This window comes from Uloborus diversus, chromosome 3 (assembly GCF_026930045.1).
Source record: "Uloborus diversus isolate 005 chromosome 3, Udiv.v.3.1, whole genome shotgun sequence".
Taxonomy (NCBI): Eukaryota; Metazoa; Arthropoda; class Arachnida; order Araneae; family Uloboridae; genus Uloborus; species Uloborus diversus.
Window position 1 is genome coordinate 70,649,216 of NC_072733.1, and position 6,248 is coordinate 70,655,463.

At 37.0% G+C, this 6,248-nt stretch overlaps 1 pseudogene; it reads right to left on the minus strand.

Moving 5' to 3' along the window:
- Positions 1-858: 858 nt before the first annotated feature.
- Positions 859-1,698, minus strand: LOC129218787 (uncharacterized; annotated as a pseudogene).
- Between the last annotated feature and the right edge of the window lie 4,550 nt (positions 1,699-6,248).

Genomic DNA, 6,248 nt, shown 5'->3' on the forward strand with positions numbered 1-6,248 from the left:
CCGACTCTTCCATAGGTAACTGATGGTATGCCCGGTGAAGGTCCAATGTAGAACATACTGTGCGTCCCTCAAGCTGATGAGTGAAATCATGAAGATAAGGTATGGGGTATCGATCAGCTTGCGTGGCGCCATTATGAGCGCGATAATCGCCACATGGTCTCCATGAACCATCTTTCTTTTTTACGATATGTAAGGCGCTGGACCATGAGCTGTTCGAAGGGCGACAAATGCCTTGCTCAAGCATATACGCAAATTCAGCCTTTGCAATTTTCAATTTATCGGGAGGTAATCTTCGAACTTTGGAAACGACAGGTGGGCCTCTTGTAACTATTGAGTGTGTAACATCATGTTTTACTTCAACTTTATTTAAACTGAAATTTTTTGATGTTATGCTTTTGAACTTTTCTAAAAGTGCGAGAATGTCAGAATCAAGATTATTTGAATCAAGTGGAGTCAATGATGAAGATGGTCCTTTCATAATTTTAGCAGGCGCATAAAGTGTAGTTAAGGGATCAATTAATCGTTTCTGCCTTATATCTACCAAAAGACCATAATGCCGCAGGAAGTCTGCTCCAATTATGGGTCTTGTAACACCAGCGACTACAAATTTCCAGTCGAATTTTCTTCTCAGACCAAGATCTAACGTTACTACTTCGGTGCCATAGGTTTGAATTGGCGTTGAGTTTGCAGCAAAAAGTTTAAATTCAGAAGGAGTTCGCGAACTTGACTTAGATACAGGAATTACAGAAATGTCGGCAACTGTGTCAATCAAATAATTTCTGTGAGTTGATTTATCAAAAAGAAAGAGGCGACAATTCATCCAGCCGTAGTCCTCGGCCTCTTCAAGGGACCGGTCATTTAGTTTTCCGATGGCGAAGAAATGTTTTGGTTTCGAAATTGACATGGTTGAACGCACTTTGTAGATTTTTCGCCAAATTTGTAGTGATACCAACAATATTTATGCTCATTTGATCCATCGTTTCGATTTCGGAAATTTCTGGATCTGAAACGGCTATTATTTCGCCAGTTATAGTTATATCTCCTATCCCTTGATCGGCCGCGCTCGTGTACAACTGCAGCTAACTCACTTACCTGTCGGGTAAGTTCAGCAATTTTTGCTTCTAACGGTTAATTTTGGGGTTGCGGCACACTATATGTAGCATTAATTTCAGGAGTAACAGCCAGGTCGTGTATCTTGTCTGCCACAGCAGCCAACTTTGACAGTTCTTCACTCAAAGCTCCTACTATGCTGCGCGTGGTAGAAGGAAGTCTTGTAAGCCAAAGAGATTTGAGTAAAGCTTCGCCAACACTATCGCCAGCGAGATTTCGCATGCGAGCGAGCAAGTGAGATGGGCGCGAATCGCCGAGTTCCACACCTTGCAACAAAGTGCGAATTTTGGATTCCTCGCTCTCTGAATGAGAGTCGATTAGTCGCTGTTTTAGCGTTTCATACGGTTTTTCCTTCGGCGAGTTTACGATGATGTCGCTGACAGATGTGAGAATGTCTGCATCAACCGCGGCGACCACATGGTTGAACTTGGTAATTTCGTTAGTAATGTTTGCTAACGTAAACTGTGCTTCCAATCTCAGAAACCATAACTGGGGATTGGATTTCCAAAAAGGTGGTGGTTTAATTCCCACATAAGCAATTTTTTTATCGCTATTTTCTTCGGTACTGCTAGTGTTCGTTAAAGGCATAATGCAAAACAAAAAGTAATTCAGAATAATAAGAAAGTTCAGGCTTACGCATTCAATGTCTTTCACATAGGGTCACCAGTTGTGGGGCTGTCAAGGGTGGTCTTGCCGCATTAAAATAAACGACAGTAATTAGACGACATTCATTTCGTGAAGAGAGAACAAAAACTAACTTTATTGACAAAGCATGGACGCGCCGTAGTTGTTCGAACGTCACAACCGTTGCCACAATATGAAGACAGAAAAAAGGAATATATAGAAATTATCTCGGTTACAGTGAGACGCCACAAACGAAATAAAGCATGTTAAAAAACTAAGCCATTAAATATTTTAAATTTGAATGTGTCAGAAGATCTATGCAACTTTACTCGATGTCAAATCGCGGATATCCCAAATTTGCCATAGCGAATGCGCATGTTGCGCGCGGACTAAGCTCATTAAAAGTCTTGCTTAAATTAATTGTAAAAACTTTTTCAGCTAACAAATTACTGCAAAGCACGTTTATCCACACACGTATTTCATATATTTTCAATTCATTATGTGTTGTTTGTGAAAAATCCATTAATTTAGAAAATACGCAAACCAATAAAAAGTGCTATTTTTCGCTTTCAATAAAAAGGTTATATGTGCCGTATTCATATGCGTACAGTTTGATATAATTTGTCACGTAAAATATTGTAATGGTTTAACCCCAGTTTCGGGCCGACATTTAAAATTTCTTCCCTCCATAATTATATCAAAATTGAAAAACAGGGGGAAGGAAATTTCGTATCGACAAAACATTGGGGGGGGGGGAGGACAGCATTCTAATCTCATTCATTAATTTGTTTCTCTGCTTAAATATAAACAAACAACATGGAATCTTAAAACAGAAAGCCCAATGAACGAAGTCCGCGCGCATGCGCAGTCGCTGTGGCAAATTTGTGATATCCGCGATTTAACGTCTTTGCAACTGTTGGATATGTTGTAGTCTTGATTGAATTTCATTTCCTAAGACAACTTTGAAAAAACGGTTAGATCTGTTCTAACCTTGCAATTTCAGTCCGAGATAAACAAACCCTATGAGCTGAGAGTAAATACATAAGAATTTAGGGAAAATTAGTGATTTTCAAATTTCAATTACTCCGGCCCATGATGTCCCTGGGGGTTGAATTTTTGTATATGTACTCGATGATCCCCCAAGAATATGAATACAAAAAATCATTACCGTAGCCCCCCGGGGGGCTGTGATAGAACCCCGGGAAGGTACAATTTGGGGGGGTAAAAACAAGGGGGGAAGGGGAGGGGGGTCAAATGGCATAAAAGGCACATCAGTAGGACACAAGGAATGTGTGTGCGAAATTTCAGCTTGATTCCTTTTTTCGTCTGGGCTGTAGCCCTGTCAAAGAAAGCGAAAACTTTTTTGAACAGCGATTTTATAACTTTAATACCTCCTCCCCGTGATGGTCGGGGATTGTATTTTGGTTTACGGCGTCAGGGGCCACTAGAGATTGAGTGTACCAAAAATCAACTCCGGGGGTCTTCATGGGGCTGAGATACAGAGGGGTGAAAAACCCAAAAAACCCGAATTCGCTCTGTCGTGTAAGCTTGCTCTTGGTCGCTTTTTTCTTTCGTCTTTGGCGGTGGATTTGCTTCTGCTGGCTGCTGCGTTTGGTTTCCTTGGCGGGGTGGGACGCTCCCGCGTCCCGTGATTAGATATTTATCTTTTAAAAACGCGCTTTTTTACTAACGTATTTAACTAAATGTGATACCATGTAGCAAACATATACGCATTTTTAATGATGGAGATAGATCACTTTTACAATGATCGATTCATATTTCACTATCATTTCACAGCTCAGGATAATTTCTCGATCAGAAAACATAGACAAGTACGATATTTACTTCCGGAATAGCAAAGCGTGTTTTTCTAACCTATGGTTAGAAAAATGGGGTTCGGGGAGAGGGGAATGAACAGTCAACAAAAAATGGGCAGTAATTTCCAAAATTACAGTTTTACTATCCTGTTGGTTTTTTACAAGTTGTTTATACTATGAACAATATTTTAAAACTATCTATTTAGGAAACATTCAGTTGGAATAGAGTTGTACAATTTCTGATCTTAAGCCTGATTCTGCGTAGGAAACTGTGAAATTAACTTTTTGCATCACTTTCACATTTAAAATTTCAGCCAATTCAATATAATTAAGCTTCTCTTATTTATAAATAATACATTACTATAAATCAAGGTAAGATGAATTCGTTTTATTTATTTTTTTAGAACAGCTTAAGTGAAGTAAAATGATTACAGTATTTGACATAGCTATTTGTGCACTCCAAAGCAATGTTTGACATTTTTAAATTTCTAATGGTTCCTTTATGTATTCTTTTTTTTTTTTTTTTTTTTTGAGAAAACAGATGACACCAAAGCTGCGGAGTCGGGGGGAAAATGACCGACTCCGACCCCTTCTCTTTACCCCAAACTCAGCCCGACTCCGAATCTTTTATATCAAAATCAGTCCGACTCCGATTCCGTAGACCTGATTTTTATCACTGAATAAAAGAAAATATAGAAGGAAATAAAAAAGAAGTCGTTTCGAGAAGGACAATCTTTTCAGCTGTCTCAAACAGCTGAGTCTGAAGCTTTCCTTTGTAGTGCCATATATAGCACTATAGGGGAAGGTTGCCGTCAATGGACCGGCTCCATGACTAGATCGCGAAGATATTTCCAGTACCAGAGCTTGTGCAGACGCATAATCAGTTTTAGTACCTTCCTTTGTCTGAAAACAGTCTACTGCAGAGTCGTCAAGTAGCTAAAATTACTTCATCACATTGTTAATCGGTCAGAAAAGATTTCTACCATTATCTTATTAATTATTGAGATTTTCATTTAGTTATAACATGCTTTGAATATCACTGATCATCTACACGTTAACATTGACTTAAAAGAGTGCCTTTTCAAGTACAGTTCCACATGCTTCATGTTTCATCATGATTCGTCACAGCAGTAACACCTATAAGAATATTCAAAATGACGCAGTTGCTACCATTGAACCACTAGGTGTTTCCATGAATGCACCACGTGACAAAGTAATTCATTCATAGAAAATCGCAAATATTATTGTAACTTCAGTTCAATTACCTTTGAGAATTGCTCAATTGTTTTAAAATAAACATAATAAAAATGAAAAAAAAAAGGTTTCAGTAATTCATGAAAATTCTTTTACTTCATTATAATTTTAACTCAATTTTTTTTATAAAATTGATTAAAAATTTAAAACATAATAATACATTGTCAAATACTTTTACTGTTACAGAAAAATTCAAAAATTAGTAAAATATGGCCAGAGGAGAGGTGAGAGCATGTAACGTGTTGCATTAGCTTACAGAAATGGTGGCACGGACCTTAACGAAGTCTGCCTATAAGAAAGAGTCCTGAAAGCAATTTTAAACAGTCGCATGGAAGATAAAAACCAGTCTGTTGTTACCTTAGTCACTTATCAGAAATTTAGGAGATAAGCCTTCCGAAATAGGAACATAATTAGTGAATCATATTTTGAAACTAGAGAAGACGTTTTCGAAATTACTTCCGAAAAATTGGGGGAATTGTCCTTTCAAGAGGCTGAGAATAATAACATGTCTACAGATATAATTAAGACAAAAACTCTGTTAGTACTATATTCTCTGGTAGTTTGAGACTTAAGTTTCTGGTTTCAGTAATAAAATGGTCAATAAGTTCTTTGACATTTTAGAGAGCAAGTATAATCTTGCGTCGAACGAAAATGTTCAAAATGGATTTAACAACACTCCCAACAGTTCAAAGGAGGTTGGAAAGATATTAGTTAAGTATGGTGTTGCACAGGTTGGTAAAATATCAAGTGGTGAACGAGATGTGATGACAACAGCTGTGTGTTGTGTGAATGCTGGGGTTTCTTGTGCTCCTCTTATCCGAAAATAAAACATTTTAGAAAAAAAAAATCTTTTTCTATAACTTATTATTATTTGTAGAGTTTATTGATCGCCTGTTATAAATATTTGTAAGCTACGCATTAATTTTTTAAGTTGAGAATGTAGTCCATCAATGGAAACTCGATGGTCTATCCATAGCAACCGGCTGTCATTAATGGACCATGTGCTAAAATATTTATTTTTAATTTTCATTCTTTATTGTGTATATATATTATGAAAGTGAATATTAAAAGAGAAATATACTGAGAACTTTTTTCTATAATCAACGTGAAATGTGAGTTGGATTTCCTTTCTAAAAAATCGAAAACTGTTATGTGGTTCATTGACGGCAGCCTCCCCCCCCTCTCTCTCTCTCTCTCTCTCTCTCTCTCTCTCTATATATATATATATATATATATATATATATATATATATATATATATATATATATATATATATATATATATATATATATATGTGTGTGTGTGTGTGCGTGTGTGTGTGTGTGTGTGTGTGTGTGTGTGTGTGTGTGTGTTTGTGTGTGTGTGTGAAATGATTATATAAAACGAAACTAGAAGAAAGAATCATTAATAAAAGTCCCTTTAATTGTTTATCGAAACTGAGGG